Raw genomic sequence first — 20,406 nt, 5'->3', positions numbered from 1 at the left:
CTTTGAAAAACTCAAATTGTCTAAAACAATCAAATTGACTCAAAAAGAAGCTAGAACTTGATTTAGACGAATTTGCAATTGTTTATGACTCCACAAGCTTAAAGATACAAAAATAAAACAAATACGAATGATTAAGACTTAACAAAATAGGGGGGGGAATTGTGGTTGGACGATATTAAATTAAAAAGACAGAATATAATTAAAGGCAAAATGTAAATATGAATGTGATAAAAAATATGGATGATGGAATAGCCAAGGGGTTCTTCTCCACACATGTTACACTTGCAAACAAAATTGATTCTCAGTTGGTCTTTCGATAAGTTGTGAAACTCAATGCTCCAAGTTAATTAGATCCGCTTAGATTAACTTTCAGATTTCCCTAAATTCGTTGGATTGAATGGAATACGCATTACAACCAAATTATTCTTAATCAAAGTCCCTAACTATGGAATACGCATGATAGAGACATTTAACCAAGATCATTAAGTTCAACGGAAATCATAAACATCGACGAGGCATTCGTTACTATGGAATACGCATGAAACTTATGCCAAGAATTCGTTTAACGCGATTGTTTATAAGCAACCTCTACTACTTGTGAATATAAGTTCATAGCGATTAGGTGAAATTCACTTATATTCTAGCGTCATATTTATGCATGAAAATTAAGCTTGCAATCTCAATGAACATACATAAATAAGTTATCAATCAAACAGTTAAACGAATTGAATCCACAACTTATGAAATTCCAACCAAACGTAATCAATTCAAATTGCAAATATAAACATAGTTTCGAATCACCCCCTAGCTAAAGGGGGTTTAGTTCCTCATAACTTTGAAATCAAAGAAACACCTAAACATTCCAACAACTCAAACTTGAATTGTATGAACGTTTAGGCACTCTTCTCTTCCATTCTCATACGTACAAAACAAAGAGAATTAAATTTAAACTTTGAAATCAAAGAAACACCTAAACATTCCAACAACTCAAACTTGAATTGTATGAACGTTTAGGCACTCTTTTCTTCCTCGTTGTTGTAGCACAAGGTCTAAGGTGAGCTTTGGGGATTATGTGAAGTGTTTTGGAGGGATGGGAAGTGGTTGGATAGTGGCTGCAATGAAGGAGAAAAACTGCACAGAAAATGGAAGTGTTTGTAACTGAAAATGTGTATGGAAGAGTGAATGAATTTTGAGGAGTGTTGGATGCTTATTTATAGGTGAAATGGGGGAACAAAAGAGGGAATATTGCAGCTAGGAGGGGATGAATGATTATGGGTGCATGTGTTTGGAATAATGAAGGGGGAATGTATGTAATAAAACAACTAGGAAAAGTTATGGAAAGCTGGAAATGGGAACTCACGGCATTGTTGGGTTGTTTATGGGAGAATAAATGTATGATAATGGCTAAATAATTAAAGGGAATGAATGGGAGTGACACTAGGTTGGTTATGCATGTGAATGCAAGGAGGAAAGCTGAAAATGCAAGGGAAGCTCACGGCACAATGTTGTTTTGCTTCTTGAAATGCATGTGAATGCATTTGAGTGTAATATGAAAAGAATGACTAATTAATGTATGTAGGGTTGATATGCATGTGAATTAGGTTGGAAAGAGGTGGAAGTGGAATGTTATGCAATGATAATGTCTTGTAAAGATGCTAATAAATAATGCATGTAGGGTTAGCTAGGTTGGCTTTGTTTGGGTGCATGTATGTTAATGGTGGTTTTGCATGTGAATTGATGGATTGTTTTTGATGGAATGGATGGTTCTTTGCATGGCTATAAGGGATAGAATAAGAGAGAATGGGCTAGGCCCTTTGTTTTATGTCCAAAGTGAAAATAAGGCCTTCAAATTCGTCCAAACTTTGGCTCCATGGATAAGCTATCCAATCCATGCCCAAAAATGCTCCAAATGGCCTCAAAATGCACTTTCTTGCTCCCTAAGCCCTTAGAACCTGAAAACACACAAAAGAAGCATAAAGAACTAAAATAACTAAAGAAACATAACGTAAATGTACGAGAACAAGCCATTTAAGTCGCATGAATATGCTCCTATCAAATACCCCCACACTTAGCTTTTGCTAGTCCTCGAGCAAAACAGAATAAAAACAAATAAACAAAACGACACTAAACACGTAAAACACAACCTAAACCTTCCAACAACCATCTTAGGGATTTCCAATGCACATGACATGTTAAAAATCATCATTCTCACAGATTTTTAGTCATCTTCACACTTAAGTACATTCTTAATCATAGTCACCATATACTAGTTCACAATTAAGCATTTAAAACCATGTTTTGAATGTAGTAACATGCCTTAGAGAATTTGCTCAATTCCTTACAAGATATGCACTCGATTTTCACTCAGAATTTCTAACTACACACCCTAATCTAGTCATATGTGAGAAGATTGATGTAAACATGAAAACGAACACTCACATATATGTATCATAAAGAGAGCAATTTCTGGAGTTAATAAGCATGTTTAGGTATGATCTCATGAATGGAATGCTACTACTTAGAATGAGAACCAGTGATTCCATAAGCTCATATCAATTTCAAACTCCGCAAATTGAAACACATAACACTCAAGATAGAAGTTGAGGGATGTAACGGGGCTAAGGGTAATGGTTTAACAAAGAAAGGTAGAGTACACAAACGTTCTTAAAGCAATAGTGAGCAAAGTATTGAATTAGGCACTTAGAATTCCCTTTAGAACGCAGAAGTTAACTTTGAACACCCAAGGGGAAGTCACAAAACTTAGGGCCATATTCAAACTTTTTGGGCCCTTTCATCAACAATCACACTTGTGAGTTCATTCTCACTTATTTTCACTCTTTTTCTTTTCTTTTCTTTTCTTTTTTTTTTTTTTTTTTTTTTTTTTTTTTTTTTTTTTTTCTTTTTCCCGTGCCTCCTTTAAGACTTAGGCACATACATACACACAAAAATCCCTTCCCCCACACTTATTTTCTGCAACATATTAATAAAAAGGAATTCAATTAAGTCATGCTCACTATCCTTTAAGAACAAGGGTATAGGAAAGTCCTACTCTAGGCTAGGTAAGGGGTGATGTGGGTTAACAAAGAATAAAGGCTAAACGAGGCTCAACGGGGTTAAAACTTACAATAAATACGAAATATGGGAAGTAAGGCTATTTGGTTATGGTGGCAACTACACAACTTCATCTTGATATATGTTATGCAATTCAATGTCATGCTTTGAATGAAACGGATATAAGTTCTAGCATTTAGTTCTATCATGATACAATTGCATTCTAAGTAGTAACCAAGCAAGGAATAATGAGATCATGCAACAACTTTAGAAAACAAAGAATCACAGAAAATAACTCTCCAAAGAAGGTAATGGCTCGAGTCTCACAGGGTTGTAGCGTTTGTTTGAGTTCCTTCCTTCAAGCATGTTACAAAAACGAATTTTTCTTTTATGATTGCATGTGAAGTCATATATTATAACCATAACTAAGCATAAACCAAGAGTAAATCAAACTTTTCTCTATGTTTATAACTCTTTCTAACCGTCATGCAATTATAAACCAAATCCTTAACATTGTGTTGGAAGGTATCCTAAGACACAAACTCACAAAAACGACTCAAAACACTCTTTTTAGGCTTTTCAAAACAATTTTTCAAATTTTTATGTGCTTTTCGGAGTTATAAAACAACACACACTAAAATAGTTTTAAAACAGTGAGAAACAACATGTGAAGTGATAGGTGATAAAATCCAACGAATTTGCATCAAATATACTTAGTTACCCCCCCACACTTAAATCAAACATTGTCCTCAATGTTTTAAGCATAGATTCACACAAAGCATAAGTAAATACACAAAAAGCACTTAAACATACTAAACATGGCAAAATGTAATTAACAAAGAGAAGAGTTTAGGGACGCAAATCTGGTTATGGAGTGTAAATTCCATCTTCTCTTTGTTGATTGCAATGAGGCTTGATCTTGATGATCCACAGGCTTACTCTCGAACTGGTTTCCGCCCATTATTGATTTTCCTTTGTGCTACTGGGCTGGAGGATTCTTTTGGTCTTCCCCGAAGGTCTGAGCTTATCCCTTTTGTCTGTTTCTTTGTTCAATCTGTGCAGGAGTGGTCCCTTCTCTGGAAGTGTATCAACCGTTGAAGATGACTACTCGAGAGCAACGCTAGGTAAGCAATCAGGAATAGGTTCCAGGCAGTTGGCTCCAGATCGGAAGACTGACTCCAAGTGCCGGCTGATTGCTTCTTTCACTTTGCCATGCGAGTAAGAACAAGGACAAAGAAAAAGACAGGGAGAGAGCATGATATGAGATACTTTTGCTTTTGACCTTGATGATATGAGATACCTTTGCTTTTGAAGAAGCGGTGAAGGAATCAGCGCATGTATTTCCTCCTGGGTCATATGTACTCCAGGTATCTGGTATCATCTTTGGGGAAGAAGAAAATTTTGAGTAATTCAAAAGGCTTTGCTGGGAGTGCGCCCTCAGAGGTGAGAGAGAGTTGGGCATTTTTCTTCAGGTTTACCCTGCCATAAAAGACGAAGGTCGACATATATAGAGATAATATCAAGTGGTGGTACTTTTTACCTTCGTCGACAAACGTTTTGATCCCGCAAATCCGGCTTTTTGAAATAATGGCGCCTCTTCGATCTCTGAACACGCCTCTTCGATTTCTGAGCAGGCGCCCCTTCGAGTGCTGAACGACACGTGGTAGTGCAGATGCGGCTCCTTTTGACAAAGCTGCACGCGTCTTCTGAAAAGCTGAGAAAGTGTCGCCGAACTTTGCGCTTGTCGGCTAAAGACGTGTAATTGAGATGATGGCCTCCACGTGTTATCAGCTTTGTCAGATATCTTTTGACAAAGCTGAACGCGTTTTCTGAAAAACCGCGAAAGCGTCGTCGAAATTTGCGGAGGAAAATCCGGATCTCTGAATCGGTGGACGCGTCGCCATGGCTTTTTATGGAGCTATCGATCACCCCAACAAATACACTCTGAAGAAATCCCATTCTTGAAAAATCGACTCCGGCCCTTTGAGAATTAACTCCAACCACCCCTTCTTTCTGAACACTTTTGAAAAATGGCAAACTCATCGAACCTTAGCTTGGAATTGAGCCTTAGCAGTGATACGGGCGCGCCGCGTCAAGGTAACGTATGGCGCCCTTCTTTCTTTTCTTCTAACGGTCCTCTCACAGGTGAAGACTCCGTGATGCAGGACGCCACAACAGCTACAATAGTAGCTAGGAACCTCCTCACTCCGAAAGATAGTAGGCTGCTGTCAGGACGGTCCGATGAGCTGGCCGTTCAAGAGTCCCTCGCACTTAGTGTTCAGTGTGCGAGTTCTGTGTCCAACATGGGCCAACACCTGCTTGCCCGCTCCCGTCAGGTGGAATCATTGATGGCAGAGGTGGAAAGTCTCAAGCAGGAGATCCAGCAGCTGAAGTATGAGAATAGAAGTTTGCACGTGCTTGCAAACAACTATTCGACGGGCATGAAGAGGAAGCTTGATGAGCTGCAAGAGTCTGAAGGTCGGATTCACAGTGACCGTCAAAGGTTCTCGTCTTTCCTCCAGAGGCAACTTTTTCCTGGCTCATCCAGCGCTTGGCCAAGTATTGAGGCCTGGAATGCTCTATCTTCGATGCCTTCTGCTCCTATGCCTTCTGTTCCAACGCCTTCTGTTCCTACGCCTTCCGCTCCGATGCCTTCTGCTCCTACGCCTTCCGCTTCAAGAGTAAAGCCACGTAGTGGGGCCTCAAGCAAACACCCTTTGTGAAGCACCATCTTTCTTTGTTTAGCAGTGCCTATCAATAAATCAAACATTTTCTCAATGTTACAATCATAGACTCACATAATTAATAAACAAACAAACAATAACAACTAAACAACCTAAGTAGCGCTAAGACAAACAAACACCAAAATGACTCAAATGACTCTAAAAACACATATTTTTGGGTTTTTCAAAAGATCTTTTTTTTTTTTTTTTTTTTTTTTTTTATTTATTTTTTATCAAATTTTCGAAGTTTTATACCAAGACACTATAAAACACTCTAAAAATGCTTAAAACAGCAAGAAACAACATTCTAAGTGATAGGTGAATAAATCCCACGAAATTCATGCAAATACAAATTGTTTACCCCCCCACACTTAAATCAAACCTTGTCCTCAATGTTTTAAGCAGAAAGTCACAACAGAGCAAGCAAATAAACAAATACGAGAAAGAAAGCAAAGTAAGGCAGTAAAGAAAAAGAAAGGAATAAAAATAAGTCTCTTAAAGGGGTTTTCCAAGTTCTTCTCTATTCGGATGCATGGGTTGCCTCCCAAGTAGCGCTTTCTTTTACGTCTTGCAGCCGGACGGTACCTCCGTTTAAGCTTGACTAGGTTCCACGGCATGGAGGGGTACCTCCTCCACGACATGCTCCTCAAACATCTCGTAATAGGGCTTCAATCGATGCCCATTCACTTTGAATTCTTGCTGCGTCCTTGAACTTTTGATTTGCACTGCACCATGAGGGAAAACATTAGTAACAACAAACGGGCCAATCCATTTAGAACGCAACTTACCAGGAAACAACCGTAGGCGAGAGTTGAAAAGTAACACTTTCTGCCCAACTGTGAAGGTCTTGGTTCGAATCATTTTATCATGGAATGCTTTGGTCTTGGTTTTGTACATCCGGGCATTCTCATAGGCTTCATTCCGAATCTCCTCAAGTTCATTCAATTGGAGCTTCCTATGAACTCCCGCTGCATCTATGTCCATGTTGAAAATCTTCACGGCCCAATGTGCCTTGTGCTCTAACTCTACGGGCAAATGACATGGCTTACCATAGACGAGCCGAAAAGGTGACATCCCAATGGGTGTTTTGTATGCCGTACGATATGCCCACAGTGCATCATCTAAACGTAAGCTCCAATCCCTCCTTGTTGGTCCAACGGTCTTCTCCAAAATTTGTTTGATTTCTCGGTTAGACACCTCGGCTTGGCCATTTGTTTGAGGATGGTAAGGTGTGGAGACCTTATGGTTGACATGGTACTTTCTTAGCAACGCCTCAATGGTCCGATTGCAAAAGTGAGACCCTCCATCACTTATGATTACTCTCGGCATTCCAAACCTAGAAAAAATGTTAGTTTTCACGAAATCTGCAACCACCTTAGAATCGTTAGTACGGGTGGCTTTTGCTTCCACCCATTTAGAAACATAATCAACGGCAAGCAAGATATAAGTGAAACCATAAGATGGAGGGAAAGGGCCCATGAAATCAATGCCCCAAACATCAAAAATTTCAACATTAAAGACAGGGGTTTGCGGCATTTGGTCCTTGGTACCTATGTTACCCATTCGTTGGCAACGATCACAAGACATACAAAAGGTTCTAGCATCCCTAAATATAGTCGGCCAATAAAAACCACACTCTAAAACCTTGAGGGCAGTGCGTTGTGTGCCAAAATGACCACCACATGCATATGTGTGACAAAAGTTTAGAATAGAGTGAAATTCAGAATCATGCACACATCTACGTACAATTTGATCTGAGCAATACTTCCACAAATAAGGGTCATCCCAAACATAGAAACGTGCATCATTTTTAAGCTTATCACGTTGGTGCTTGTTTAGTTCATTTGGAATTTGTTTAGCCACCAAGTAATTCACTAAATCTGCATACCATGGTTCACTTACCTCAATGGAAAGCAGCTGCTCATCGGGAAAAGTTTCAGGGATAGGCACGGCATGTTCATGCTCCTCGTGGATCATTCGGCTTAAATGGTCAGCCACTACATTCTCGCTTCCTTTCTTATCCCGGATTTCAATATCAAATTCTTGAAGAAGAAGAATCCAACGGATAAGCCTCGGCTTTGCTTCCTTTTTTGTGAGCAAGTACCTCAAAGCTGCATGATCAGAATAAACGATTACTTTAGTACCAATTAAATATGAACGGAATTTATCTAAAGCAAAAACCACAGCTAGAAGTTCTTTTTCCGTCGTGGAGTAGTTCAATTGGGCATCATTGAGAGTCCGAGAGGCATAGTATATGACATGCGGCCGCTTGTCTCTTCTTTGTCCTAGAACAGCTCCTAATGCATAGTCGGATGCATCGCACATGAGCTCGAACGGAAGGCTCCAATCTGGAGGTACAATAATGGGGGCCGAGACTAGCTTCTCCTTGAGTTGGTTAAATGCCGAATTACACTCTTCATCAAACTTGAATGGCACATCTTTTTGAAGCAATCGGCAAAGAGGGTTGGACATCTTGGAGAAGTCTTTGATAAAACGCCTATAGAACCCTGCATGGCCAAGAAACGAACGTACCTCTCTAACCGAAGTAGGAGAGGGTAAGTGACGTACAAGGTCTATTTTCGATTTATCTACTGCAATTCCTTTTTCTGAAACAATATGTCCTAAAACTATACCTTGTTTCACCATAAAGTGACATTTCTCCCAATTCAAGACAAGGTTAGTTTCAACACATCGTTTCAAAATTAAGGTCAGATTATCCAAGCAATTATCAAATGAACTCCCAAATACACTGAAATCATCCATGAAAACCTCAATGATCTTTTCAACAAAATCGGAAAATATACTTACCATACACCTTTGGAAAGTGGCCGGTGCGTTGCATAAGCCAAATGGCATGCGACGATAAGCAAATGTTCCAAAGGGACATGTGAATGTGGTCTTCTCTTGATCATCCGGGGCTATCACAATTTGGTTATATCCAGAGTATCCATCAAGAAAACAGTAAAAGGCATGACCGGCTAACCTTTCGAGCATCTGGTCGATGAATGGCAAAGGAAAGTGATCTTTCCTAGTCATGGTATTTAGCTTCCGGTAATCGATACATACTCGCCATCCAGTCTGAATGCGTGTAGGCACGAGCTCATTCTCATCATTCTTGATAACAGTTACTCCGGACTTCTTGGGAACGACTTGAACTGGAGAGACCCAACGGCTATCGGAGATAGGGTAGATCACTCCGCAATCCAAAAGCTTGATTATTTCCTTCTTCACCACTTCCATCATCGGAGGGTTGAGACGGCGTTGAGCCTCTCGGGATGGCTTAGTCCCCTCCTCAAGAAGTATACGGTGCATGCATGTGGTAGGGCTTATTCCTTTAATGTCGGCCAAAGTCCACCCTATGGCCGTTTTGTGCTCTCGCAGCACCCTCACAAGCTTCTCCTCCTCCATTGCCGTGAGACTTGATGAAATGATGACGGGCAATGTTTCGCCTTCTCCCAAAAACACATACTTCAAATGGTCCGGCAACGGCTTAAGTTCAAGCGATGGTGCCTGAACAACAGAAGGTAGCATCTTAGTGGAAACTGAATTTGAAAGTGAGAGTGGAACCTTACCATATTGTTGTGGCAATGACTCAAGGGCTGCCACAACCTCAATTATTTCTTCACTAGAACCCATTGCAAAAAATTCCTCCTCCTTGCCGTGGCCTTGCATTGGCCCAAATCCTTCATTTTTGCGCTCTATGGCCTTAGTGATGGTTGTTTCCAGGGCGTCCTCGTTCAATTCTTCAAGGTATACCTGCGCCAAAGAATCGATAACATCAATGGAAAAACAAGAATGGTCATCAACGGGATATCTCATAGTTTCAGAAATATTAAAATCAATCACTTCCCCATCGAATTCCATTGTCAAGGTGCCTTTGTATACATCAATCTTCGTTCGGGCCGTCTTCATGAATGGCCTACCAAGGAGAATCGGCAAAGATGTAGAATGGGCTGAATCCTCCATGTCTAGGACGTAGAAATCAGCCGGAAAAATTAAATGGTTCACCTGCACAAGCACATCTTCCAAAACTCCTTTTGGATACGCGTTAGAACGATCGGCCAATTGTATAATTACACCATCTTGTTTTAATTCACCCAAATTCATAGATGCATAAATCGAATAAGGCATGACATTTATGGATGCACCTAAATCAAGCATGGCATGTTCAAAACGATTATGTCCAATCACACAAGGAATCGTGAAACTACCGGGGTCTTTGCACTTGGTAGGCAGTTTACGTTGCAAAACAGCGGACACATTCTCGCTTACCTTCACTACCTCTTTGTTTGCCCTTCTTCTCTTTGTATTGCATAGGTCCTTGAGGAATTTAGCATACTTTGGAACCTGTTTGATTGCATCGAGAAGTGGTATGTTCACTTGCACCTTCCGGAACGTTTCAAGAATGTCCTTCTCGCTTTCTTCCTTTTTTTCTTGCATGAACCTACGAGGAAAAGGTACATTGGGCAGATTAGGACGTGAAGTACATGAATTTGAACTTAAATTACCTGATTTGGCCGAGTTAGGGTGATCTGCCTCAGGTTGTGTCTTCTCTTCATCTACTTTCTGGGCAGATGTGGGATTGTTTGGCTCGGTCCCAACTTCTTTTCCACCCCTTAGGGTGATGGCCTTGGCGGATTCGAATCCTCCCTTTGGATTGACTGTGGTTGAGCTAGGAAGCTTTCCTTGCTCTCTAATCTGTCCAAGGAACTCAGAAATCTGCCCTATTTGTTTCTTCATATCCATCATCTCCTTCTCGTTATTTTCTATCCGGTTGTTTTGATTTTGCAACCCCTGCGAAATAGAGGTTAGTAATTGCATAGCTTGATTACTTTCCAAAGACGTACCTGAATGAGATGATGCCGAAGGTTGTTGGGATTGTTGGGGTGCATACGGCTTGGAATAAAAACCAGGGGGGTTTGGCCTAAAGCCTCCTTGTTGGGCAGCTTGTTGTGGCTCCCTCCATTTGAAGTTTGGATGGTCCCTCCATCCGGCATTGTAAGTGTTCGAGTATGGGTTGTTTTGATTTTGTCCTTGGAAACCAATTGCATTGGCAGATTCCCAACCACCATTCTCGATTAGTTGAGGGCACTTGTCGGATGGATGCCCTTGAATTGAGCACACGCCACAAACTTGGTGTTCTTGTGCTTTTGGACCAATCACAACCTGAGAAACAAGAGAATTAAGATTAGCAAGTTGTGATTGAATTTCAGAAATAGCACTCACCTCATTTATACTTTGTTGCCGTGGGGCTTCCCTTTGGCCCACTCCTTCATATTGTTGAGCGTTGAGCGCTCGGTTGGCTATGAGAAACTTGGCATCCCTTGGTGTTTTGTCCACCAATGCTCCTCCCGCTGATGCATCAACCATTTGACGTTCGATAGGAAGGAGGCCCTCATAGAAATATTGAAGGAGAAGTTCCTCCTTCATTTGATGTTGAGGACATGAAGCTACAAGGCCCTTGAAGCGCTCATAATAAGCCGGGAATGTCTCACCATGATTCTGTTGAATACCACTAATTTTCTTCCGTAGGAGAATCACTCTCGAAGTAGGGAAGAATTTCTCCAAGAAAGCACGCTTCATACTCTCCCACGAAGTCACAGTTCCCGGGGCTAGTTCGTAGAGCCAATCTTTGGCCTTGTCCATAAGTGAAAATGGAAAGGCCTTCATCTTCAATATACTCCCATCCACATTGACGGGGGTCATGCTCGAACAAACCACCTCGAACTCCTTCAAGTGTTTGTTGGGGTCTTCCATAGACAAGCCATGGAACTTCGGAATATGGTGTAACAAACTGGATTTGAGTTCAAATTCCTCAGTCTTCCCCTCTGCAGCCGTGGGGTATTGGATACAAAGAGGCAATGCATTATCCAAACCCGAGGCCGAAAGCTCCTTGATGGTTCTATTATCTGCTGCCATGGCTTGTTCTTCTTCAAAAATCTGATCTGTGGGCTTTTCTTCTACACCTACTTCGTCTTCTTCAAGCCCAGGTTGTGGTGGAGGTTGTGGTGGCTCTTGTTGACTCCTCGTTCTCCTCAAAGTGCGTTCAAAATCACCGTCAAAGTCGGAGATGTTCTCTATAATAGGCCGAGAGCTACGAGTCATACACAGTACCTAAAAAAACAAGGAAACAAACAAACTAAGAATCTGAAATAAGAATGCACGAAAAACAAAATATAAAAATAAAGACAAAGGATTAGCAAAGTTGCTACTCCCCGGCAACGGCGCCAAAATTTGATGCGAGAATTACTTGACACTCAAATTAAACCCTCGTTTGACAATTGTAGTAGAATGGATAAGTGAGGGATCGTTCTAGACCGGGGATTAGGAGGGCTTGCTAAAACCTTCTAAATTGACTTAAAAACATAAAAACTAAATTAAAATACTCTTAACAAGACTACTATGACTCAGAAAGGCTTTGAAAAACTCAAATTGTCTAAAACAATCAAATTGACTCAAAAAGAAGCTAGAACTTGATTTAGACGAATTTGCAATTGTTTATGACTCCACAAGCTTAAAGATACAAAAATAAAACAAATACGAATGATTAAGACTTAACAAAATAGGGGGGGAATTGTGGTTGGACGATATTAAATTAAAAAGACAGAATATAATTAAAGGCAAAATGTAAATATGAATGTGATAAAAAATATGGATGATGGAATAGCCAAGGGGTTCTTCTCCACACATGTTACACTTGCAAACAAAATTGATTCTCAGTTGGTCTTTCGATAAGTTGTGAAACTCAATGCTCCAAGTTAATTAGATCCGCTTAGATTAACTTTCAGATTTCCCTAAATTCGTTGGATTGAATGGAATACGCATTACAACCAAATTATTCTTAATCAAAGTCCCTAACTATGGAATACGCATGATAGAGACATTTAACCAAGATCATTAAGTTCAACGGAAATCATAAACATCGACGAGGCATTCGTTACTATGGAATACGCATGAAACTTATGCCAAGAATTCGTTTAACGCGATTGTTTATAAGCAACCTCTACTACTTGTGAATATAAGTTCATAGCGATTAGGTGAAATTCACTTATATTCTAGCGTCATATTTATGCATGAAAATTAAGCTTGCAATCTCAATGAACATACATAAATAAGTTATCAATCAAACAGTTAAACGAATTGAATCCACAACTTATGAAATTCCAACCAAACGTAATCAATTCAAATTGCAAATATAAACATAGTTTCGAATCACCCCCTAGCTAAAGGGGGTTTAGTTCCTCATAACTTTGAAATCAAAGAAACACCTAAACATTCCAACAACTCAAACTTGAATTGTATGAACGTTTAGGCACTCTTCTCTTCCATTCTCATACGTACAAAACAAAGAGAATTAAATTTAAACTTTGAAATCAAAGAAACACCTAAACATTCCAACAACTCAAACTTGAATTGTATGAACGTTTAGGCACTCTTTTCTTCCTCGTTGTTGTAGCACAAGGTCTAAGGTGAGCTTTGGGGATTATGTGAAGTGTTTTGGAGGGATGGGAAGTGGTTGGATAGTGGCTGCAATGAAGGAGAAAAACTGCACAGAAAATGGAAGTGTTTGTAACTGAAAATGTGTATGGAAGAGTGAATGAATTTTGAGGAGTGTTGGATGCTTATTTATAGGTGAAATGGGGGAACAAAAGAGGGAATATTGCAGCTAGGAGGGGATGAATGATTATGGGTGCATGTGTTTGGAATAATGAAGGGGGAATGTATGTAATAAAACAACTAGGAAAAGTTATGGAAAGCTGGAAATGGGAACTCACGGCATTGTTGGGTTGTTTATGGGAGAATAAATGTATGATAATGGCTAAATAATTAAAGGGAATGAATGGGAGTGACACTAGGTTGGTTATGCATGTGAATGCAAGGAGGAAAGCTGAAAATGCAAGGGAAGCTCACGGCACAATGTTGTTTTGCTTCTTGAAATGCATGTGAATGCATTTGAGTGTAATATGAAAAGAATGACTAATTAATGTATGTAGGGTTGATATGCATGTGAATTAGGTTGGAAAGAGGTGGAAGTGGAATGTTATGCAATGATAATGTCTTGTAAAGATGCTAATAAATAATGCATGTAGGGTTAGCTAGGTTGGCTTTGTTTGGGTGCATGTATGTTAATGGTGGTTTTGCATGTGAATTGATGGATTGTTTTTGATGGAATGGATGGTTCTTTGCATGGCTATAAGGGATAGAATAAGAGAGAATGGGCTAGGCCCTTTGTTTTATGTCCAAAGTGAAAATAAGGCCTTCAAATTCGTCCAAACTTTGGCTCCATGGATAAGCTATCCAATCCATGCCCAAAAATGCTCCAAATGGCCTCAAAATGCACTTTCTTGCTCCCTAAGCTCTTAGAACCTGAAAACACACAAAAGAAGCATAAAGAACTAAAATAACTAAAGAAACATAACGTAAATGTACGAGAACAAGCCATTTAAGTCGCATGAATATGCTCCTATCAATCGCACACAAGAAGGAATATTTCTCTGTCAACAGAAGTATTCCAAAGATTTATTGAAGAGGTTCAGAATGCTCGAATGCAAGCTGATCTCTACGCCGATGGAGCCAAATGTCAAAATGAGTGCACATGAAGGAAAAGATTTGGAAGATGCGACGATGTATCGACAATTGGTAGGTAGTCTGATCTACTTAACCTTGACTCGACCTGACATTTCTTATGCAGTTGGTGTGATGAGTCGGTACATGCAAAATCCAAAGAAGCCTCACTTGGAAGCAGTTCGACGAATACTGAGATATGTGAAGAGTACAATTGATTATGGTCTTTTGTACAAGAAAGGTGAAGACTGCAAGTTAGTTGGTTACTGTGATGCTGACTATGCGGGAGATCATGACACCAGGAGATCAACAACTGGGTATGTGTTTAAGCTTGGTTCTGGAACCATCTCTTGGTGTAGCAAGAGACAGCCAACGGTATCTTTGTCAACCACAGAAGCAGAGTATAAAGCAGCAGCAATGGCAGCTCAAGAGAATGCATGGCTGGTACAGTTGATGAGTGATCTACATCAACCAGTAGATTATCTAGTATCATTGTACTGTGATAACCAATCGGCCATTCGCTTGGCGGAAAATCCAGTCTTTCATGCAAGAACTAAACATGTGGAAGTGCACTACCACTTTATCAGAGAAAAGGTTCTACAAGAAGAGATTGAGATGAGACAGGTCAAGACGAATGATCAAGTTGCGGACTTATTCACAAAAAGTTTAAGTACAGGCAAGCTCGAAAATTTTCGCTGTCTGCTCAGCACAGTGCAAAGAATGAGAGCTAACATTGAGGGGGAGTGTTGAGAATCAATGTTAGGTAGAATCAATGTTAGGTATGGTTGAGTGGAAAAAATTAGGTGCAATTAATGGGTTTTGTGTGGTAGCAAATAATCTTAGTTTAATTAAGTGTGTGGTGTAGCTTTCATTTGGTTTTCTATAAATACCAAAGTCCTCAAGCATTGTACATCATCCAAGAAAAAACAAAGCCTAAAGCTAAATAAGAAAAGCTTTGTTATTTTCTTCTTCTTGGGATCATTAGAGTTATCTTGGATACTCTTCTTATTCAACATATAGTACATTATTATCGTCTATTTGAAGTTGTAAAATCCAGATAAGTATGTCTCTTGACCTCTCATGGACACCAAGGTTATGTTCTTGACAAGTGTCTATGACAGTAGAAGTGCATCGATGGGAAAATCGAACCTCTGCCAGACGACCTTCTTTTCTTGGTTGAGCAGCACCAAGTTTCCGGTCTCAAGAACCCGTGCCTCCATGTGTCCATGATGGTGAGACTTACACACAGCTGACACTACTAGAAATTATAATTTTGCCAACAAAGCAAAATTTTGTTGGCACAAGAGTCCCACGAAAATTTTAATTTGTCAATTGAATACTCACGCCTTAACAATTTACAACGCAAATCTTAGCCAAGAAAATTCGAATGTTAGCCAACAATCATTTTGTAGGCGTAAATGCGATGTCCTAATGAATTTAGTTATGACCGGTAAATTGTGGCCGGAACTTTTCCAGCTGTCTTCAAATATTAGCCGACTATGTGAGGCAACAAGTTATTTCATTGGAAAACTAATAAGAGAGGCAGCAAGTTATTTCATCGGCCAAGTGATAATTACTCTACGTGATATGAACAAACTTATCAAATTCCCAAAGGCAATCCTAACCTCTTTTGTTGGTTCACATTCCCCAATTGCTCATGATCTCCCTCCCATATTCTTCACTCTCAGCGCGCCCTCCCATTAACTTTTGTCATTAAGAATTCATATTTATCTTGTAACAACTTGGCGAGATCTTTCCCGCTCAGAAACAATCTTGACATTCCTAAATCCCTAAGTTTATATATTAGGGTTCTTGCACTCTTAACTGACTCTCATCCACATCTCGACCTCTATCATCTCTCTCGCTTTGACGATTATCTCCATTCTTTCTCTCACTCTATCCTCTCTTTAGCTATCTCATATGTCCCCTTGCACGCATCAGAATCCCCAACAATTGGACCAACTGTTTCATACTCTCTCTCATCTGGTATGTATTTTTAACTAAGTTGAATCATTCATTTATTTCACATATTGGTTTTCAAATTTTACATGAATTCTTATACAGGTGTGGAAGCTAATATCATTGTATGTATATATTTGTTTTTACCTAGTGACAAAGCATGACTTAATCCAAAATATAATATAAAACTTGTACTATTCATCGAGACAAGGACAGAAGTCATAGTTTGAGTGCAATAAGCACCTGAAAGATTCATATGACTTCGTTTCATAAGAGTGATTAGTTTGAATAAGATTGTTGAAATGATATAATTTATACTAATAGGATGAGAGAGTGAGATAAGTCTCATAATGGGCTAGCAATAATGCAGTTCAAACGGTCTCTATTAACTCATTTATCTGGCCCACCACACACAAACCAACAGCCTGATTTATTTTAAACACCAATCAGCAGCCCAGATGGATTGATCCTTAGGCTCCGGACACTAAGGTATGGAGAGAATCCAATTCCGTTTAGGTGGATTTCCATAGTCTAACGTGTTAGACCAAGTCAAACTGATCAAATCCAACTCTAGTTCAAACTCTTCAGTTGGATATTCTAAAGTTCAGTCGTTATCCAAGGACAAGTCTATGAGGTCTGGGTTTCTTTTGAATGTTTCTTAGCTAAGTCTGATAGTTTATTATTTGAAATTCAAACTGTGCATGTAAATAGGGCTCTTCAAAACCCTTTCGTAATCTGTACATTGATATAAATACAAGCAACCCATATATGGGTATGCAAATTCAGCTAAAAACCATAGTGTTCTAAGTTTTACATGGTATCAGAGCCTTTTTGTCTAACGACCAGAAAAAGGTCCAATTTTTTTTGCCCATCACCTTCCAACTCACAACTCATTAAAGTCAACAAAAATACGATGGTGAGACTTACCCGTACCTGACACGTTATTCTAGTAGTATTCTAAGCAAATATAACACAGAGGGGTAAACGAATATGCACATTTTCATCATTCTTTAAACGACAAAAATGAAACAAATACATGTTACCTAATGAACTAAACAAGTTCGACAAACTTCCCACATCCTTCACTAAGGAGTAACCTTGACTATTATTAAGTATACCAATGTAAGTTCGAAGCCTATACCGGTCAGAGTTTGTCAGGGAGAACGGCGGATTGAGAATGTGGGACGGTGCTTCCACCAGAAGAAAGACCAAGAGACGCACGGCTTTTGTGTAAAACACTGCGGCACTTTCCATGTGGCATGTCACCCATGAGTTCATCGACCTGCCAGACATACGGGGAAAACCAATTTATAAATGAATGGCATGTCCCCAAATATGCGAAAAACAACTTACTACTGGGAACATGTTTACCGATGTCTAATATCCCAATCCAATAAGACAGTGTCATTAACTTTTTGGATGAGACGCCACCATAGGGTGAAGTCGTTAAGAGAAGAGTTGTTTATCCTATGTTCATTCATTCTCACATCGACTCATGATTTCTCAAACTCCAAACAAGTAAATCTGTCTAACTTGCGCATGATCTCCTCTCACAATCTCCTATTACGTACGATAAATTTGGATGCGTGGCCGCTATTGGTTACGTAGCCCAATCTTGCATCTCTGCTCCAATCCTAGTTCCACATCTGAGAACAATCCAATGATCCATTCTCAAGATCTCATAGACGAGAAGCTTATGCTGATTATCCGGCAGCAACACCCCACAGTAATTGATATTCCCTATCAAAGTCACCTCTGCCCAAAACTCTGCATTTCCTTGCAAGACACCATCTAGTCTCTTCACAGCTACAACTCTTTCATCATCTAGAACCCTTTATACACTGCTCCAAAGCCTCCTTTTTCTACCTCCTGCTTGAAATTATTGGTTGCTCGTTTTAGTTCTGCGTACGTGACGTGCTTGAATCCCATGGCCAATAGTATGTAACCCATGTTCACAAATTGCTCTTTAGCCTGCTTTCAGGAAGATGTACCACCATGCCAAACCAATGCAGGTTGCTTCAATTATCGCACATGAGCTCATGAACCCAATCAGGTAATCCATTTGCCGATTTTTATTGCCCTTTTCCGCTTTAACATCTCTACTTTTGATAGCAACTTGTGCCACTGAACAGTTCAAATCGTATGCTTCTAGCCTGTTTAGGACTTCATCATTGCTCAGAGAACCTTTCGGAATTTTGATATGCATGATTTGGCGAGCGTTCGGCATACTAAATCCGTCAAGGAGAAAACTTTTAAGGAAACAATATCCAATTCCATCCAGATTATATCCAAATCCTTTACATCTTGTATCATTTTGGCACGATTTCTGGCATTCTTGAAAAGAACTTTAGGAGAATAAGCCACGTCATATCCATATTAATCTGTGTTTGGAAGCTCCATGAAATCTGAATTGTTTGAATCATGGCTCAATTGAACACTGGTGAGCAGCCTTTCGATCGATCTGAACGATCATTTTGGGTGACATCATGAGGGCAAGCACAAGTAGGTTGTGGTTTGTAAGTGCAAATGCCGTATTGACCACACAAGCTGTGAACCAAGCATGCCACCATCAGGCAACCACCACGGTTCCCAAAGCCTGGTTGATTCATTTAGACTGTACAACCTTAAGATGCCATCATAATCCTGTCAAACGGCGTTTTGGACCAACCCCATAATCCGATGCATTGAACATCAAATTGTCACTCAATATAAATTGTCCAGCCGATCATCCAGAATTGCTAGTCTAGAACTATTGTAAGGTGTTCTACCACTGTCGAAAACAGTTAGTTCCGTCTTTGGTCAATAAGCACTTGAAAGTAGAGCGCCACTGTAGACAAGATATAGTACATTATTATCGTCTATGTGAAGTTGTAAAATCCAGATAAGTATGTCTCTTGACCTCTCATGGACACCAAGGTTGTGTTCTTGACAAGTGTCTGTGACAGTAGAAGTGCATCTGCGGGAAAATCGAACCTCTGCCAGACGACCTTCTTTTCTTGGTTGAGCAGCACCAAGTTTCCGGTCTCAAGAACCCGTGCCTCCATGTCTGCGTTGGAGAAAGTGTTGGTTGAGCATATAATCGATCCAACCCCATCAGTCAAGACCTGCTTGCCATTTCTGTGGAAGGTTAGCTTGGATCCTCGTACGCTGACCGGCCTGTCTCTATTCGCCATCCAAACCACTGTTTTATTGGCTGAATTGGTGAACCATATTGAATGAAAAGAGGCATTGGCGCCAACCTAGCAAAATCCAGCCGAGAAAATTCCGTTAGGTACCAAGAAGTCACTTTCTTCCTCAACTGTCAAGGAGCTCCCCTGTGACATCCCACATCACCCGGAGGAGTGATCTTTAAATGTATATTCTCATCCCTACCTAGCACGAGGCTTTTTGGGAGCTCACTGGCTTTGGGTTGCGTAGGAACTCCGAAGTTAAGCGAGAAGAGGGCTAGAGCAATCCTATGATGGGTGACCCACTGAGAAGTTGTTCGTGAGTTCTCAAAAACAAAACCGTGAGGGAATGGTAAGTCCAAAACGGACAATATCGTGTTACGGTAGTAGAGTCGGGCCTGGGAAGTAGTCCCCCGGGCCAGGATGTGACAATTTGGTATCAGAGCCTAATCCTGGCCGTGGTGTGCCGACGAGGACGTCGAGCCCCTAAGGGGGGTGGATTGTGACATCCCACATCAGAGTGATCCTTAAATATATATTGTCATCCATACCTAGCACGAGGCCTTTTAGGAACTCACTAACTTCGGGTTCCGTAGGAACTCTGAAATTAAGCGAGAAGATGGCTAGAGCAATCTTATGATGAGTGACCCACTGGGAAGTTGCTGGTGAGTTCCCAAAAATAAAACCGTGAGAGAATGGTAAGCCCAACCCTGGCCGTGGTGTGCGACGAGGACGTCGGGCCCCTAAGGGGGGTGGATTGTGACATCCCACATCAGAGTGATCCTTAAATATATATTGTCATCCCTACCTAGCACGAGACCTTTTAGGAACTCACTAACTTCGGGTTCCGTAGGAACTCTGAAATTAAACGAGAAGAGGGCTAGAGCAATCCTATGATGAGTGACCCACTGGGAAGTTGCTGGTGAGTTCCCAAAAATAAA

At 40.3% G+C, this 20,406-nt stretch overlaps 2 pseudogenes across 1 annotated transcript in view; both read right to left on the bottom strand.

Annotated features, from left to right (window-relative positions):
- Positions 1 to 15,559, bottom strand: part of LOC148697554 (putative receptor protein kinase ZmPK1) — a 27,466-nt pseudogene extending 11,907 nt beyond the window's left edge. Inside the window, exon 1 of the transcript XR_015961701.1 lies at positions 15,376 to 15,559. The product of XR_015961701.1 is annotated as a putative receptor protein kinase ZmPK1 (transcript). The remainder of the gene's footprint in view (positions 1 to 15,375) is intronic.
- Positions 15,560 to 17,891: 2,332 nt separating this feature from the next.
- Positions 17,892 to 19,621, bottom strand: LOC137722048 (putative receptor protein kinase ZmPK1; annotated as a pseudogene).
- Positions 19,622 to 20,406: the final 785 nt, after the last annotated feature.

This window comes from Pyrus communis, chromosome 4 (assembly GCF_041283825.1).
Source record: "Pyrus communis isolate YQ-2024b chromosome 4, ASM4128382v1, whole genome shotgun sequence".
NCBI classification, from domain to species: Eukaryota; Viridiplantae; Streptophyta; class Magnoliopsida; order Rosales; family Rosaceae; genus Pyrus; species Pyrus communis.
This window is presented reverse-complemented; position numbering and strand designations above follow the sequence as displayed.